This window comes from Hippoglossus stenolepis, chromosome 8 (genome assembly GCF_022539355.2).
Source record: "Hippoglossus stenolepis isolate QCI-W04-F060 chromosome 8, HSTE1.2, whole genome shotgun sequence".
NCBI classification, from domain to species: Eukaryota; Metazoa; Chordata; class Actinopteri; order Pleuronectiformes; family Pleuronectidae; genus Hippoglossus; species Hippoglossus stenolepis.
This window is the reverse complement of record NC_061490.1, coordinates 25,972,675-25,992,249: the sequence shown is the minus strand read 5'-3', so window position 1 is coordinate 25,992,249 and position 19,575 is coordinate 25,972,675. Positions and strand designations below refer to the sequence as shown.

At 48.1% G+C, this 19,575-nt stretch overlaps 1 long non-coding RNA gene across 1 annotated transcript; it reads right to left on the bottom strand.

Moving 5' to 3' along the window:
- Positions 1-1,908: 1,908 nt before the first annotated feature.
- On the bottom strand, positions 1,909-16,763 carry LOC118113119. The gene is made up of 4 exons (XR_004697307.2): positions 16,546-16,763; positions 11,892-12,179; positions 6,724-6,990; positions 1,909-3,710 (listed from the first exon to the last, which is right to left on the bottom strand). It is a non-coding gene; the product is annotated as an uncharacterized LOC118113119 (long non-coding RNA).
- Between the last annotated feature and the right edge of the window lie 2,812 nt (positions 16,764-19,575).

Sequence of the window (19,575 nt, the reverse complement as noted above, 5' to 3'; positions counted from 1 at the left end):
ATCTGGAAAACCTCGATAATCTTCACACACATGCACAACCACACACACACACACACACACACACACACACACACACACACACACACACACACACACGCACACACACGTCTTTGATAATCATCTCTTTATTAAAACCCGAACGTTTCACAGAAGAACGTAACCGTCCAAGCGTCTGCGGCCATTTTGTCCCTGCTGACGGGCTGCGACACTGGGAGGCCGCTCAGAGAGGTGGACTGATCTGGACCGGTGCCCACTCTCCCTTGGCACCGGCCGCGGTCGGATCCAAACACACACACACACACATCCTCTGTCCTGGCGACCCGTTGCAAACACGTTCCCCTCCAGAGTCGTACAGAAAGGCCTCCTGGGGGTGCATTCCTGCATACCAATGACGGGTCCGAGGAACTTGTGAAAGGAGCAGCACCCGTGTTCCAAGACCTTGGACGTGCACCAAAACCCGCCATTTCCAACTTTGGACCCCCCCCCCCCGCCCGCCATCGGCCCTTGTGTAGTTGTCACTCAAACAGCCGTCGCTGCAACTGTGGCTGTTCCATTTTTTTAAATGATCCGGTCTGATCCAACCGGCGTTGATGCCATTTCGACGCCATCTTGGGATCTGATTCCTTCAGTCTCATGATCTCATGTCGCCAGCAGCCATTTTGTGTTTCATGTCGAAAGGAAGCGACGCTCAGTATAAGAGCCGCTCCTCATACACAACACGTCGTCTCGTTTGTTTCTGTAAGGACGCTCAATGGAGACCTGACAAACCTCAGCCATAACTTAGACCGTGATCCAACATGGCTGCAACCGACAGCCTGCTTGTCCGCCGTCACTCCAGCTTGCTCTAGTGTGCTTAACATTGGCTCTCAGTTCATTAAGGCCTGTAGCGCTTGGCTAATGCAACTTGCCTCTTGGCAGCATGACAAAAACTGTGAATCAGATTATGAGGGCCATAATGCCGCCAAGACACACTGAGGCCGGGGGGAGTTGCCGCGGAGGACCGGCGCTCGCTCTCTGGATGTTAACGCCTGGGACATAATGTAATTGCCGGCTGCCCTGGTTAATAAGGGCACTGTAATATTTGCATGGAGCTGCTGTTTATGTGTACTACAGCTCATTTCAACACGCAGCGCAGCTGTAAACACGAGGAGAGCGGCTTGTAAAGCCTCTGCTGCGGTGCGGCGAGGATGCAGACACCCAGGGGCTGCGTTACAAACCTCCGTCATTGAATTACACACGACTTCATCAAAGGGGGGAAACGAATGAAAAGAGCTGTGTGATCAACCTGTACTGTACAGGGTCACATTTCATTTGTTTTACGGTGGGATTTCCCTCTTTTACATGACAAAGCTAATGAATTGAGAGGGGCCCATATGTCGGTGTTGGCGCATTTGCCATATGTGGCGTCAGACAGCAAATCACGCAGGGGAAGTGTTGAGCGTGGGCACACGGTGGCCTGCACCACGCCGCTGCTGCACCGGCAGCGAGGAGAACGCTGTCCCGCTCTTTGTTTTGCCCAAATTCAGAACAGTCGATTAATGAGGTGTGTGGATGGATTATTACTCATCTATACAACAACAAGCAGTTCAGGATTTTCACTGCTTTCTGCAGGGGGCATCTTTGTGCTGATTAATTTTACATGAAACCTGGACGGCGCTCGACTGCCGCTCTCCTGTGCCGCTTGATGCCAAACACCACAGAAAATAAACCCACTTCCCTGATGGTGTTTTGAAAATAGCTTGATCTCAGGGTAATTATGATAATCTTCTCATTTGGCTGTAACATGTTGGAACTGGGTTGCATTTGATTGCTCTGCTCAAGGACACTCCAGCAGCTGAACACACAACCTTTCTTATCACACGGTGCAGAATCATCACGAAAGCTCAAACAAAAACACACAACGTCCAGTTTTCCTCTGTTTTCAATGTAAACCTTTATTACTATTCCAACACAGTTTTCCATAGAAAGGCACATGTGGTGAATACTTTTCCACAGCGATTCGACTGCATGACACAAACATTGCTGCTTATTGAAAACAACAGGCTGCGGCACACAGAGCACGGCTGAATACAAACAGTGTGTCTGATCTGCAGCTAAAGAAAAAAGAGATTTAGTGCAACCGATTTAATTATTGTAGACGACAATTCATGATGTTCATGCCACTCGACTGATATCAGACAAGTGACTCTTTTATTTTTTCTACAGATTAAAAACATAATTTCAAGCTTATCCAGGCAGATAAGTAATTGTCTTGAGCACTGGGATGTGCATGATTATCAGAAGAATACATTTTCTAAATTAGACTAAGATAGTCTCCCTTGAATCAATTGCAAAAGCACTGCATAGACATAGATTGTTTAAAGTAATATTTAAAAGATTTGCATAGATTATCAATCGTAATAAAAAATTTGCCACTTCCTGAAAATTAATATAGAATGAATTAGGCTGCGATAGCACTTGCTTTATTGCATTGGGGTGTGTGTGTGTGTGTGTGTGTGTGTGTGTGTGTGTGTGTGTGTGTGTGTGTGTGTGTGTGTGTGTGTGTGTGTGTGTGTGTGTGTGTGTGTGTGTTAATGTTAAGGACAGTAAATTAAGGCAGTGTGTGAAGCCGATGTATTTGTCGTGTCTCACCCAAAGATGTATCATTACAGCGACGCAGGTAACTGCTATGAACCAAGCTGCTGCGTCTCAAAGCCTGCTGGGAAGGTTTTAATAGTGTGGCGTGTTCTGTACACACAGAGCCACGAGCTCTGCTCAGCTACTCCCTGCTGATCAAATACACTCCTGCCATCAGGAATATTAAATGTGTGAGTCCACGTTCACTCAGACTGTGGCTTATAGCTGCCGAGTCTGTTAAGGCTGCAAATATGAGATTCAATACATGCAGTGATGAAAGTGAGCTACGTTCTGTCATCTGTCACACACTGACGCTCACGCTCTCACTGTCTCGTCAGTATATTAACTCCGGGAATGTAGGCTCCTCAAAATCCATCTCTGCTGCTGACGTCTGAAGGAACATCTACAAACTACAGCCCAAAAACAACGACAACTAAACAGTGAGGATAAAACAGGAATTCAGGATGAAAAAAGAACAAAAAGGATAAAACAGTTGCATAGAGTATAAAGACGACAGCTCACTCCTTCACCATTGTGTCGGCCGACACACGGAGCTGTCCAATCGCAGTGCAGTATTATTCACTGCTGCCGTGGGTCTCACATTCACGTGTCTTTGAGTCCTAGCAACTAAAACAAATCGAACACAACGCGGGCTGCAGCTCGTCGACTGTGACCTGCAGTAAGTGGAGATGCATTATTTCACGTCTTACATGTGAAATAATGCATGAGTGTATGAAGGAAAATAGAAATTACAAAATTCAGTGCCACACCCTCCAAAGCAGAAGAGTCACAGCTGTGGACCAGGTCGTCCATCTTCGCCGATCTTCTCTCTGCACCTCGTTCCCTCCCTCACAGTCCAGCGCCATGTTTACGCTCACAAACATCAGTCCAGCTCGACTATTGGGTCAAATAATGCATCACACAGCAGCATCACAGACGTGTCGCCGCGGAAATGTTCCAAAGTCACGGCAAGGAATCTGCGCCGAGTCGTGCGCGGACACGTATTTACTCCGGGCTGAAACCGGCGGCTGAAGGAGGAATCCCGCTGCCCCTCCGCTGTCTGTCTGCGGTCGTCCTGCACCGACAGCACTCACCTGCAGAAAGAAAGATGACATTAAGAATGCGGCTGCCATTCCTCAGAGGGAGTCAAAACACACAGTGAGGCCAATCATGCGAATGTCAAAACAATTATCTGAGACAGTTGGCTGTGAATGCCAATTTGAGAAGGGCTCGTCCTCGCTGGAAAAAATCTCCCATTGTGTGTCCTAAATCTGTCCGAGGGAAGCACAGCGCCACGTACCAGCCGAGGGGATTGAGGCTGAAGTTGAAAGGCCTTAGCAGGAGCCTGGTACGCTACGAGCTGCTAATACAAAGATGAAGCATGTGACACACCCTAAGCTCGGCTGAGTTGGACTTCACAAGGCTATCAAACCCTCTTTTTTTTTGTTGCATTTTCAAGCGGCTCAGACAAGCAACTTAAAATATTACAGCGGGTCAGCGAGTGCAGAGTGAACCGATAATGCAGCCGTCCAGCTTAACGGCAGAAACCAACAACCACCGTGCTAATTGGCATCGCCCGAGCTACCGGCAAGAATCACGTTGGCCTTGGCGTTTAGCGCAGCGCCGTCGTACAAAGCAGGTGCACCCGGCGAGGGAGAGAGGGGGGGGGGGAGTGGTTCACAGCGCAGGTTGGTGGCATAAAAGGCAGTTTTGGGTATTGGTGTCGCTTTGAGTTATTGGCATCGTGGTCTTGTTTTGTCGAGAGGACGACAGTGAATAAGCTTGTTAATGGTAAATTTACAGCCCCAGCATGTGGCCTAATAAAACCAGGGGATGGAGAGGATGATGAGAATGATTGCAATTTTGCTCGTGAGTGTGTGTGTGTGCACGGCGGGGATGAGGGGGGCAGTGAGTAGTGGGAGAGAAAAGAGGAAGGTGCCAGTAATTAAGAGTCTAAAAGGGTGTGAGAGAGGCGCACACTGCTCAAAGCAAACTTTGAGCCTGGATTCCTCACTTTTTATTTATGCACGCCGACTCGAACCCCCGATCCCTCTTCACTCTCTCCCTCGCCCTTTACCCGTCTCCCCCCCGCTGAATGAATGGCTATAACAGTGCTACCGTGTCCCGTCTAGCAACACCCCCACCCTCCGATCCTCCAGCCCTTTTCTCAGCGCTCCCTCCTCCAGCTCGGCCCTGAATAGGGAGCCGAATTGAGCAAACAGTCAGGCTGTCAGCTCAATAGGAGGTCTGGCCGTGAACTTGAAGTCCTTCCCAGGCCCCCAGCCTCCCATCAGAGTGGGAGGAGTGGTGGTGGTTGGGGAGACAAGAGGGAGGAAGGGATTGTGGTGATGGGGGGTTGAAGCCAGACTTTTGGGGGGCCCCTACGTGCCAGTGTTGGGGGGGGGGACACCCCTGCCACAGAGGTTCCCAAGGCTGGTGCTCTTGCCGGTGCAATGGGGGCAGGGTCCCCCAGCTGCCTGCTTCCCCTCCCTCTGTGCTGATGGTGGGGTGTGTGCAGACGGGACAGTGTCTGCCAAAGCTCCTCCAGACCCTCGCACACAAGACACACACACGAACACACAGATCCAGACACAAGCTGCCGGCCGTGCCCACCCCCTCACCTCCACTCGCTCCCAGCCCTCCCAGGCTTCTCATCATCTCATTAGCCAACGCCAGCCACTCCACTGTCTACTGTGTGCATTGTTTTGGGCTCTGCATAATTTACACAGCAAATTGAGAAGGACCCCGACCCCCTTTGCTCAATCTACCACCTGTTTATGGCGGCCTGGCTGTGATTAGTGCGCCTCGGGTTTGACACAGTTACTGCAGAACTTCTCTGGGAAGCCAAGCGACGCCTCCACTTTTAAAGGCTGCATCATCAGAATATTTAATACAGAGCAGTCGGCCTGACCTAATTAGAATTAGCATTTCTTTAGGTTTAGTCTGTGTAAATATTGGAAATCAGTGCCAAAGAGAAACTGAAAACTTTTTCTTTTGATTCTGACTTTCTCTGACGGGACTGTTTTCTCTCACCTTGACCCAACGAGGTGTTTCAGCCGTCTCTCCGCTCGCACTGTGTACTAGCACCCTACTGTAAGTTAGCATTAGCATTGTCTCCTTGACCTCCGCACCACAGACACACACAATGGGAGGTTTCTGTTGCGAGGACAATGGCGTGCATTGTTTACCGCCTGCCTTACTTAATTAAGCCCAGTTGATGCTTATTGGAGTTTTGGATTAAGGGGTTTTGAAACTTGGGAGCTCCTCGGTTGGAATAATGCAGCGAGTTCGCTGAGGGAGAACAATACTCGACTTGTCTGAGCACCGACTGCCCTCCAACACTCGCCACTCGCACACTGAGAGGCTTTCCAGTACCGAGACTCTGCCTGTCGAGGTCCCACTTTCTCACTTGTCCACCACCTCTTCTCTGGCTGTCGTTTGTTTCACGCTGCACTGTTCCTCTATGAGAATGTGAAGAGTGGTTCAGGGAAACCATCAGCTTCCACTCGACAGATGTTCCCACCTCGACATTTCTTCTGACCTCTTCTAACGAGTTGAGACGAAAAACTTTTAGATTTTTAGAATTAATATTGAAGTTGTAACTCAGTTGCAAAAATAATTTAAAGCACTGCCATGTTGTTTGATGCCTGACAAAATATAGTGCACAAATCCCAGAGTGCTCAGGTAGAGTGTCACAAATAGTGGCTCTGTATTGTGCACAGTTTGCATCATATCTCCAAAATGGCAGCCGCCGCCATGTCAGGGCACGCATGTGAGGATGCCATGAGAATTCCCAAACGGGAAAGAAAACATTGCGCGTCGGAGGCCAGATGCCCACTGAAAGCCTCCTGAGAGAGGCATTGAGAGCAGAGTGATTTAATGTGAACACAAATACAAAACACGCCCCGCCTACATCGGCTCACCCTCCCCTCCGCCATCAGTGCATCTCGTGAATCGTGCAATTAACAAACATATCCGAGATGATTAAAACCGAGGCTGGAGACAAGGGGCGAGGACTCGGGCAGGTGGAGGAGGAGAGGATGGAGCGTCGGGGTGGCGCCAGTGGAAAGATGCAGGATGGCGGGCGCAGCGGGTTTGGCGTGTTACCTGCACTGGCCGGTCTTCCCACTTCCATTTCATGCCAGCGTTGCTCTAAGATGGTGGCGCAGGCTGCGTCTTGCTGTACAGGAAAAAAGGGCAGTCTGCTGAGGATGGAGCAGAGGAGGAAGAAGGGGGGAGGAGGAGGGAGGAGGCGATGCAGAGGAGGGCGAGGAGAGAGGGAGGGCAGAATCAACAGCAACCCCTCCTCCTCCTTCTTCTCTGTTTTTCAGTCTCCTTTTGCCAGCTCTCCTTCAGGGGTCTTGTGGTCGTCGCCTGCACAGAAAACGAGGAGGAGAAAATCAGAGGGTCGGACGAAAAATTTTAAGAACGTGGTTTATCCATCAAAACACACATGTATAGTTCAGGGAAACATACGAATGCTAGCCACGCACACACATGAATGAATGTATACACACATGCACACACACGCGCACACACACACACCTTTTCATGTCTGTTCTCATGGTACAGTCTGCCCCTGAGCATGCAAATGACTTTCATTATGCAAATGTATGCAAATCAGATCCAACCATCTGAGAATCAAGGGTGGGAAAGAAAAAAAAAACTCGACACAGAGATTGAATGAAAGAATGAAAGAGAAAAGAGGACAAGAGAAAAATCCTTTTGAGTGGCAGGAGGCGGTAAGTTAGGTAAATGCTCTGTGCAAAACAACGGTAGCCCACTTGAACAAACACGATTACCTTCTTTTAATGCGTCTACGACTTCATTTTATTTAAATTTAATTTCCTGCATTCTTGTCATTTTACAGGACACCCGTTTTTTTTTCCATTTGCTTGATGTCGCTGCCTTTTGAAGCGAAAGGCTTTCGCAACGTAAACACGACGTTACTTAAATTCAGGGTCACTGATGATGATCTACATTCCTGTCACCACCTACTTTGCATCTGACAGCTGCAGTTAAGCGTTAGTGGAAATAATGCCGAATTTTCAGCATCGGTAGAAATGTAAACAGCTGCTCGGCGCTATTGACACTCACCAGTTAAGCTAACATGGATTTGACGTAGCACCTCTAAATCCATGTTGGTGTGTGTTTCGTTTAGCCTTAACAGCTGACTCAAAGCTTGTGCTCCACATTTAAATCTGTGAGACATTCTCATGATAGGACAGGATGCTCTGTGTTCGGCCTGTGCATCAGTGCAAAATGATAAGCAGGACTAGCTTCAGGAGGCCGGATGCTATTAGAGCTAACACAGAACTACCACTATGGATATCAGATGAGAGGGTTATTTTTAATTGCGTCTGTGTTTACCGAAAACCTTCCCTCAATGACTCACACCTGTGAGTCTAAGACCAAAGCAGCACATTGTACCCAGCTGATGAAGTTCAGTGTTCACAAGCAGGTGGAGTCTGTGTCTCGTAGGTTTAGCCACGTAGTTCCTGAACCCTTCTATTCAAAGAAATCAACAAAGAAAGCTGACTAATCGGTGCACAGAGCACACTGTCTCATTTGGCTAATACTCTGAGTCCAGCAGAAAGGATCTTCCATTAGCCGGCAGAGGAGGGAGCCAGCTTTTGTCTGTGGGTGTCAGCAGGGGAAGGGTCTGCGTCTGAAATTGGAATAAGGTGGTAAAACAGGGGTGACTTGAAGTGTGAGAGAGTTGTGGTGGGTAAGCAGGGAGGGGACGGACTACAGGGGTGGGTGGGGTACTGCTGAATGGTGGCAAACCTCTCCTAATTGGCACTTGACATTTTTTTGCCATTGGCACTGGAGTGGGCCAGCTTTCAAGCCCTCTCCGGGTCCTTGTTGGAAGAGTGCCTTATGCAAATATGGCGAATGGGCTCTATTGTGAAGCCTCTGATATTAACAGCTCACGCAACAATGAAATTGTGTGCTCACTCCGGACTCGTAGGTGTGTGAGAGAGAGCTAGACAATGGCAGCGGGAGCAGCTTCAGTCTGAACAGACCCTCCATCGGATGCTTTGCCAAGTCATTTCACTAGAATGGGCTCTTTCTGAGGACAGAGGCTCTCAGTAAAAGCTGTATTAACAACCGAAACAAACAAATGCATGCACTGTTTTGCTCTGGCTCTGAGAGTGGCTCTGTTTGTGCTGCTGCTGAATGGCTCAATTTATTGTGGTTGAAAATACTAAAGGTGTGGATAGAAAAGGCTTCACTTATTCTCTTTGAAAGACGGTTCCCCTCTTAAAACATCACTGTCTCAGTTCTACGTGTGAAAATGTATTCATGCTTCAGTGCTGTACCACGCTCCCGCTGATATTCCTTGCTTCCTCTGTGCGCCCACAATGTTTACCCTCAGCTCACTCCCTCGGGTGAGCGCGGCTCGAGATCTAAAGATATCTGCACAGTCCCTTCGGATAAAACTTGGCAAATCGGTGGAGAAATGTGGCAAAAGCTGAGCTACATTCTCAAACGTAGTAAAAATGATAAGAGGCCAGTGTCGGGCGACAAGGTCTGAAGCGTTCTCGTCATCTGAAAACACAAAGCACATTTCATCTTTATCTCCAGACGACTCCAAACCAAGAGGGAGGCAAACGGAGCAACGGGTCGGATGAGCGGAGTCGCCTCCGTGTGGTCCGGGCACACTCACAGTTCACCTGTTACTGCTGAGTTCCCAAAGTTAATCTCCTTTCTCTGGGGAGGCCCGTTGACTTTTGAAACTGCCTTAGATACATTCATTTCTCTGTGAGTGTATTGGGTGGAGGGAATGCCAGTGTTGTGGAGAATAACAGGGTCTGGCCTTCTGCTCATGCCCGACAGCGAAGCCATTTTCTAAACTCTGTTGGTGTGTTCCTCCAAGAGAAAGAGAGGCAGAGAAAAAGGGGCAAGAGTCACTGGGTCTTATTCAGAAAACTGTCTGGCTGCTCGGACCTGGCAGGGCTGAAAGGGAGGAAAAGGGGCGCATTGTCCCGTCGTGACAAGTGGACTAGCTCTATTGACTGTAAAGTCTACTGGTGAGGGGGGGGGGCAAGTAGGACCCGTCCACAATGGCTGTTTTTCTATTTGACACTTGGAGTCTAAATCTGCTTGCCTAGTGCATGAAAGCTAAGACAAACCCACCAACCTCCTCCTCCTCCTCCTCCTCTTTCCTCTCTCTCCCTTCTTTCCTTCACCCTTTCTCTCTGCGCCCTCTTTCTATTTCAGACTCTGCCATGGGACTCAGAAAAAAGAGAGAGCAAAGGCCCTACGGTGGTTTTCAGGAACTCTCCCATCTCTGTGCCATTTGCAGGCGGGCGGAAGCTAAGACGGTCTCTGCTCTGGGGTCCCCAGTGTGAAGTGTTAGTGATATAACTGTGCCACACACAGAGCCAGCACAAAGCATTTGCACCATGACATGCGTCTCCCAGGGCACTGCTTAGGGTATAAACACAATCTGTCCCAGACTTCAGCTCCTATTCACCCCCAACACTGACACTGACACAGAAAAGGAAGCAGGAGGAGACACCGTTTATCTTCACACTAAACAAAATCACCCTGCCTTGTGCCCCTACTTTGTAAAAGGCTAAATTTACCTGTACAGACACACATGCGCTTGGATATAAGTCGGGCACAGTTGTCAATCTGTCATTTCCAATAGCAGATCAAGGCCGTGCCATGTTCATATGTCAACACTGTAATAAAAACACATCGGCGGTGGTGGTAGCACCACAACACAGAGGGAACCAGGGACTACTCTGTCCTCCAAGCAGGAAGCTGTCACTTCCTGTCAAGGCCCTCGTTCCTCTCTCTTATTAGCGGAGCCCAGAGCTCAAATGTCACACTGAGCACCTGCAATGCAGCAGGCGGGCGGCACAACTGCAGGGCTTGAGGAGATTGACATTGTGAGGTGAGTCTGCCACACAAGCTTTTAGGAGTTTCACCTCGGCCCCGCGCCTGCGTTTAGAATTAGTACCACGTCAAGCCGAATACATCCAAACCTGAGGGTGTTGCTTTCGCTGAGCCGTGTTGAAATGGCCAACCGCCATGCCAAATAGGTATGACAATTGGAGTTCACTGCTAGGCTTGTAGCTCCAAAGCCTTCAGACCTGGGGAACAACCCTCAGTGGCCTCTCTCAGCAGGAGTGACCCTCTAGCTTTGATGGGCAGAAAAGAAATCACACCTTCAATCAGCCATCAGGGGCCTTGAGGTTGAGGATCTGATTGACCAATTACTCCTCACCATGAGACCGAGCAAAGAACCTAAAGGCTGAAATTGTTCTCCCTCTCTCACTCATGGACCTCGTCACTGGGGGCACCTTCTGCTTGATTGCCCCTGGACCACTCCCCCCACGGAGACTTGCGTGCACACACAGGAGCATTCAGTGAGATCCCATCAGGCCTTTCCACATGGCAGCACCTCGTGCAATGGAGGCTTTGCCACGGCCCATTCACAACCAAGCCAACTGTCACGTCAAATCAGACAACTGCCAGGACCCCAAATCAAACATCTTTTCATGCAAAAGGCAGAATGGAGTAGGTGGGAAGGAGGGAAAAGAATCAACAACGGCTAACTTAACAAAACTGGCCTCAAACAAATTCTTGTCTGTTCACTTTGGTGCCGGCGGGGCACTGGGAGCCCGGATTAACTCGGAGGGAGCTTTCTTAACTCACACAATCCCATCCAAGTCGGAACGTATGTATAATTCATAGCACCGTATGCAGCTCCCATGATATAAAAGGCCTACTTTTTTTTTTATATTGCATATTCTCTTGATGCCAAAGATGGAAGCAGCAAAGCGGAAATTCATGGAGACAAGTGAATAGAGCGCTGACTAAACTGACCAGCAAACTGATTAGCTAACTTGTTAAATGACTTGTCAAAGTCCACCGGCTTTGGTGAATCAGTGTGGGCCTTTTTCAGCAGGCCCGTCACTCCCGGCCATGTGATACTAAAGCCCCTGCATGCAGCCCCACACACAAGGATCATGGGGCTTATTAGATTAAAAGTGATCCTGTTGCACCAACCGTGCTGCTATGGATCACTACCACTGGCTGCAGGAGACATGTACGGCAAGGTTTCGTTTGTTTCTACATGCCCGCTTTCAGTATTCTGCATTTCTACATGCTGACGGACCACAAACACAGACGGAGCCTCTCAGCAAACTTACCTAACGGCCTTGTGGTCTGGGATTTCAGACACTTTCACACCCATTCACACACACATACAAACAATAGACCTACAGAACAGACACACAGACCTGAATCATGCACCGTACCTCCTGCTGCAACCTCCTGCTGCCGTGTCCTTGTCACTGTCGTCCATTTTCTTCACGTGTTGCTGTTCCTGTGGCAGTTTGTGTATTTTTTTATAATTTTTTTTTGAGGGAGGTGTATATGGGGTCTTGATGCCTTTTTCAGGAGTGTAATGGGATTCTTGTTACTTTCGGTTATCTAGCTTTATGAAGAATGTACATCACTCATACAGCTAGATAACCAAAGATAACAGCCAACCCCTAAGGCTACCCATCCTCTCGAGCTGCAGGCGCAGCAACATGGGTTCTGACCTACAAGCAGAGGAGAAAGTAGTTAATAAAACATGATACATGTCTCCATCTCTTTGATTCTACATGTCAAGTGATTTTTCGCGTTAAAAGCGAGCAAAGCCTGGATGAAAAAAATCAAACAACCGTTAACATCACCTCCGAACAAGTTACTCTTCTGGCCTGGGGCCTTTTTCCCTCACTCAACTTACAGCGGCCCTTAAATGTCCTGACCCTTAATTTTGTGATGTCACCAAGTGGCCCCTAACCCCGCCTCAAACCCCCGAAGCCAATAGGAAACCTCTCTTTGTGCAACGAAGGCTCTGATTGGCCTGCGAGTAGTGCCTCCATATGGAAACCTCCCTTCAAGTCAAGCAATCAGTGAGAGGCACCAATAAAAAGTACACAAGTCGATGAACCAGTCCAAACCGGCTATGGCACCAACCTTCCTTTTTCCGGCCAGGCGCCCATCCCTATGGCGCACCCGCTTCACCCGCTGACCGGCTCCATAGGAGGGTGAAGGCTTCAAACGCCGCCCCCCGCCACGGCCCAAATGCATTTTTAAATTAAAAGAAAATCCAAACTGTTTGACAACAAAAGAAGCTGGTTTGTCTTCGTTCGCACGATGTGATGCCAAAGCAGAGGTTGGCGTCACCGTGAAGATTGAACGGTTGAAGATGTCAACGAATATCAAACGAACCGTGATGTCATACAAATAAACTGAACAAAGCACGATGACGCCTGAAGCACAGAATGATTTTTGTGAAATATGTTCACAGAAATGTGGAAAATATCGAGCTAAACGCAGTAAAAACACCTCTTTACTTGTGCGGGTATAGACAATGCCGGTGTGCACACACACAAACACACAATCCCTCTCACACACACCATGTAGCCACATGGCACGAGGCCCCATCTAATTAAAGCTATTCTGTGTGCCCAGATCCCTGTTGTGGCAGGCTCCTCCCCCACCAACGCCACCGCCACCGACTGAAAGCAGAGCGAGATGGAGTGATACTGAGGGAGTGAGAGGAGGGCGAGACACGGAACACTCTCGCCCTCCAGCACACAAGCCCAAACCTGAGCTCTCCTTCTCCACTTGACTGGCAACATGGCAGGCGTTAGCCGCCACGGCTACATCCCTGTAGGCAAACAACAACCCCCAGCATTGTTCTCGCTCCAACAGCTGGTCTTCTTCTTCTACTGTCTGAATACATATACACATTTTGTCTTTATGTGTTTGTTGCCGTCCAGGAGGCTGCCACCATAACGCACGTCCTCGTCAAGGAGCTTTTTGTTTCAGTCCACAAGGACAAAGCAAGAAAAGACAGATGCCCCAGAATGCTGCTGCACACACACACACACACACACACACACACACACACACACACACACACACACACACACACCACACACACACACACACAAGAGTGTGAACCCTGTGCAAACTTTCACTCTTTAACATGCATAATTACACTCTCTCTCTCACACACCACACACACACACACACACACACACACACACAGCTGCAGTCATACATTTAAAAAATATAGTTTACGTCATAAAGATCCATCAGGAGGAATAATAGTTTAGATTTAAGATATTTTTAAAATACATATATTCTAATAATATTTAATCTGACTATAAGGATCAGATATTTGGGATTTTTCAGTCATCATTTTAAAGAAGGCTAAGTATTATTTTAATAATAATAATAATATTGAACATTTTAAAAACTGATTATTTCTAGTATCTTTAAAAATATATATTTTAAAAAACCAAATCATTCACTTTCCTCTCAGTTAATTCGGTTGGAGTTTAGTCTTTATTCTTTTTGAATGATTCAGTGCTGCTGTGAGATTTATGGCTCATATTTTTTTTTTAATTCACGATTTCCAAGCTGGATAGAGACAAAGATAATTACATGCAGCTTGCACTTATTTCCCCATTATCATTAATAGTCCTTTCATTAACACCGGCCTGTGTGTTTTCATCATTTCACGATCCAGATTAACGCGGATGATTCTGTTCTGCAGTTTTTTCGCCTCTTTGCTTTGACTCACCTGATCTCAGATTTTTTTTGTTATCCAAAAATAGGCCTTTCAGTCCAAGTTCTTTCTCTCCATCATTTAAACGAACCTCACCAGGCTGCGCCATTGGCCAAGACGTGCATGACGTCAACAAATCCAGCGCTTCTAATTGGGAATAATTCATGTGAAGGTGCAGAGCTGATAACAAGAAATTGATCCTTATTCAGAAGCCTCGTCGGTTATTGTCTGATTAGAACCACGTGGTACGATCTTGGTAAAACGTTTCCTTTTACGCCACATGTTGAATTCTCAGGAGACAATTACGCGCGAGTTTTACGCACGACATAAAGGTGTATTACGCACGTGTTAAAAGCTTGAAGGCGGGTCCGTGTGTGCGTGTGTGGTGTGTGCGTGTGTGTGTGTGTGTGTGTGTGAGATGACCTGAGGTGCAGACGGTGCAGGCCTGGTGGCGCACAACCACCTGACGTGTGTCACAAATCCTGCGTGTAACAAAACTACTGTGACTGAAGCTCCCTGATCGTGTGTGCATTCGGAAAATAGATGGATATTTAATGCCATCAAATGATCGCATGTTGTTAAATTATAAATGTTTAAGTCTTACACATGTTGAACTACTTTACTATTTTACTTTACAGCTGCGATTATAGAAATAACTTTATCACAACTCTTTGACCCTAAAGCGTCACAGTTATTATTTCTTCAAAATGCAGGACTCCTTCAGAGTAAATGTCCTGTGAGCCTCTGTGACGTGAGGGACCCTGAGCTGCTGGAGCGCGGATCACTACAGTAAACCACGTGTTGTGAGGCCGCTGCACGTCTCTCCAGGATCCAGGGAAACTAGAGCCGAGCATTTCGTTCTGCAGGTGGACCTCAACGCGCGGAGGAGCCGAATCAGCTCAGGACGCGAAGCTGTGTTGGTTCAAACCCTGAAGACCATCAGGAAACTGCAGGGTTATTTTAAACACACTTCTGACTGACGAGACTTCAGCTGTGGACACACACACACACACACACACACACACACACACACACACACACACACACACACACACACACATTACTGCACAAAAACATAATGCACACCCTGACGTGTGTGTCTGTGTGTTCTACTTAAATACATAAATATGTTTCTTTAAAATACGGGTTAGTTTAAATTAAATTCTAAACGTTCGTATTGTAGATGAACCAGGTTTCGTGCAGATCCGCTCTGTGCTCGGCTCCTCGTGCACTGACCTCTGACATTAATTCGCTCGTGTTCATCATGTGAAACGTTGCATAATGTCAGATTGTATTTTATTCTATTTTATTTGTTAAAGCTCCTCAGCCTCGGTTGTGTCGCGGTGTGTCCGGAGCTCGTGCACGTGTTCTGGGCACAGGCCTCGTACTCTGCGCACACGTGTGCACTGGATATTCGGCCTTGTGATCCCTTTATCCGTCCACTGTGGGTGTGGACGCCACCACTTTGTCTTATTACGCATGCATTGCAGGCCCGACTGCTGCTAATCCTCATATCTGAGCCACACGGACCGGTCCTGAAAGGGCTTAATGTGCAGAGAGGAAAAGAGGTTTGTGTGGTTTTGTTCCCTGGCGGTGATGTGTCAGACTGGGGGGGTTCTGGTGCCATATGGAGCTGGAGAAGTGACCCTGCTAAGTGCCTGGAGATGTGTGCATGAGAAATGAAATCAGGGCTGGAAGCGCCTCTTGGCCTTTGTGGCTCCCTGTGAATGGCGCATATGAAGCCGGTGCACAATGCGTCACTGAGGCTGTGAAATGAGGAGTTCTCCCTCAAAGAGGAGCCGAAGCTCGTTTAATTACGACTTGTTCTTTCACTAATTTATTTCCTCGTTTACCCAGAGAGTGTCTCCACACTTCGCCCGTGACCTTTCGCTGCACATGGACACTGCTCCCTTAAAGACATCTGATCACCGGAGTCGTTCCAGACTCGTTGGTGCAGTTTGCAAACAGAGGAATGAAGATAAAACACAAAATGTTCGTGTTCCGAGCTGAACCACAGCTCCCAGCTGAACCACAGCTCCCAGCAGCTTCACTCCGAGAGGAGCGTCCCCTCCTGTCACAGCTCCTTCTGCACCAGGACACTAACTGACACCAGACGAGCTGTTACATTCAGAACCGAGAAGCTGCTGCACAAACACGCATCGCCCATTTTCCGCCTGCTGTTGCCACATCCAGAACACACACGCACACGCACCCTGCTCCGCCGCTGCGCAGGTTGACGATGCAACGCTGCGCGGCTGCAGACCCGCTGTCCTGCAGCCCCGCGGCCGCCATCCTCCGCCCGCACCCGCCTTGGAAGAAAACACATCACATCTCATACTCACGCAGTCGCCGGTGCGCGTGTGTCCGCTCCTCAGCGCCGAGAAGCGCGCGGCTCTGGAGATGGAGAGCGACTGAGCAGCTGGAGGCTGGAGCGCACGCTCTTCATGGCTGCGGCTGCTGGTGACGTGTCTGTGGCTCCATCCATTCAGCTTCCCTCGCACGGGTTCTCCCTCCGTTTTATTATCATCCCCATTATTTCCCGCGGACGTGGATCACATACACGCCCCCCCACCCCCCTCCCCACATGCCCGCGCCGTCGCTCGCACTCGCCATTCCTCGCGTCAGATGCAATATGAACCAAGACGAGCCTCCTCTAAAAACATATATTGCCAGCAGGACCCTCCCCTTTATGACACGGTGCAGGTCTGCTGGTGTCTCCACCCTCTGAAGAATGAGCGCGTGCGTGTGAAGAATCGTGCGTGATCCAACTTCTCTGCTGGAAACTAATCATCTGAATTCATGTCGGATTTCTTCATCTGACTTCACGCTTGAGTCTGAATCCTCCACACGTCCCCACGCGTCCTTATCACGCACAACAACCACATCCATGATCACTTCTCTAATTCAGGTAACACAGGCGCCTCCACGCACGCGCACCACCCTCCCGTGCGTGTCTCCTGTACTTCCACATGTGGAGTGCGTCGTGGGATCCGCTCTGGACCCATGTGGGATTATAGAAAGTTTGGTGTAATCTTGTCTGGCTGCTCGTTGGACACAAAGCCCCCCGGCGCACACTGCGGCCCGCGCGCCTGCGCCTGGATCAAGTGCGCGCATCCACTCATTGTCTGCGTGTTTGATGCAGAGGAGTCCAGGAATGCGAGCGGGGGGTGAGCACCGTGCAAATCAGCTTTTACTGTCACCGCCGAGCCCGCAGCCCGCAGACAGGAGCCAAGAAAGGGGGTCTGGGTCACTCGATTATCATAATAATCAGATCGCGGGGATAAAAATCTCCTTTGAATAAATTACTGCTTCAATAGGAGGCGCGACTGCCAAAGAGACAACTTTGTCAGGCCCCGGTTTGTTGTCGGGGGTCCTCTCTGCTCCCAGTGTCCCCTCTGCTCCCAGTGTCCCCTCTGCTCCCAGTGTCCCCGGCTCCCCTCTTTCTTTCTTTCTCTCCACATTTTGGACGCTTTCCTGGAGCTCAGCCTCTGAACGCGGCTACTGTGTCTCCTGGTTACCGGGGCCGGGCCTCCGCGGCTCCTGGGAAAGAGACGGGCTCGGTGCGGGCTAATGGGCGAGGGACCGGGCACAATAGGCTGGATGCACCCCCTCCTCCTTCTGCATGATGGGAACCCGGGCACCGAGGTGGACCTCAGCATCCCAACTTCATTAGTACCCATCAGGCCATTCCTGCATCACCCCCCACACCCACTCTCTCCCTTCCTCCCCCACTTCAACCTGCACAGGCCCGAGTCCTGGCTCCGGCTCCTCAGCTCCAGTGAGGGACTCTAAATAATATTAATATTAATAATGAGCTGTATTTATATAGCTCTTAAAAAAACAGGTTTACAAAGTGTCTAATAAAATCTGAAGAATCTTTCAGTGCGATTACAGATTTAAGTTAATGCAAGACAAAGGATGAAATGAGGCAATAACACAGAGAAAAGTTAAAAGCACTTTTATAAAATAATGTTTTTAAAAGACTTTAAAAGGAGGAGATGAATGAAGACTCTCACTTTACAGCTGCTGAATGAGAAGAAGAACAGTGTAAATTCATTTATCATTTTAGGACCCAGCCAGAAACAAGTGAGTCTACAACTGGGATTTTAAATAGAAACTTTAATTCAACTCAAATTGATAAACTTCTCTAATCGTCCCTGATGCATTAAAATAGGAGGATTTTCATGTTGTAGCTTCATCAGACTGTTGATCCTATAAAATATTGAATTAGGCGATAAAACAATATCAATTATTATCACACAACAAATTTCACCGGTAGCAAAATAGAAAAAGTTTAATTAAAAAAATTGACAAACACTAAATGTTTCCACCTCATCAAATGTGAGGATTTACTATTTTTCTTGGTTTTATTTAATAGTAAACTAAATAAAATCAGGTGTTTGACACTTTTCAATTTAAAGACGTCACTTTGGACCCAGAACCAAAATTTTATCAATATTCTTCACTATTTTCTGACAGTTTAGAATAAAAAAAAAAAAAAAGGAAATCTATGAGTCAAGACAATAATTGTTAAATGTTAGATGCAGCTGAATCACTGCACACGTCAGAGAAATGAAGGATCAAGTTCATTCAGCAGATTTCAGGTGAGAAATGATTTACGACCTTTCTGATCCTGCAGATTCTCGCTCTGACAGAAACACTTCAAACCACCAAACACTCTAATCTGTCAGAAAGCAGATTCACCTCCTGCTGGTAAAGACACTTTCTCTCTATGCACCGGCCGGTCTGTCAAAAACAATCCCATTGTCCTAATTTTACATTTCATGAAGCTTAAATTAAAGAAGGTAAGAGCAGCTTGTGAGGCTGACGGGTGAAATCTCACCGACTAACCTCCGACAGTCTGAGGAAATCCACAGGAACCTGAGTGACTGGAGGTTTTCTGCTGATCGTGGCCACGTCTCAAATTAATGAGCGAGATCACGTGTAATTCGTATATTTGTGAATTTAAGAAAACTGCCCGATTAAATATTTTTCCAAACCTTAACCGAGAGCAGAACACAGAACTAATTCCATCCTCATGTTAAATTAACCTGTTGCCATGACAACTCCTCCAGTCAATGCATTTTCAGTTTTTTGTTAATGGGTTTGTTGTTTCCATGTTTTAACGTTCGGACGTCGACTCTCTGTCTCTGCACCGAGCGGAGGAGCCTCCGTCCAGCAGCAGGTCGAACTCTCCAGGGAACAAATAAGATCCAGGGGGAAAGAGAGAGAGAGTCGGGCTAATGTGCACGGACCAAAAGAAGAGAGCAGGAAACGATTCAGGTCTCAGGATGTAAAAATGTGTAAAATAGATTTTTCTGGGTTTGTCTTGGATGTTTTTCAGGATTATCAATATTATCAAGTCTCACATT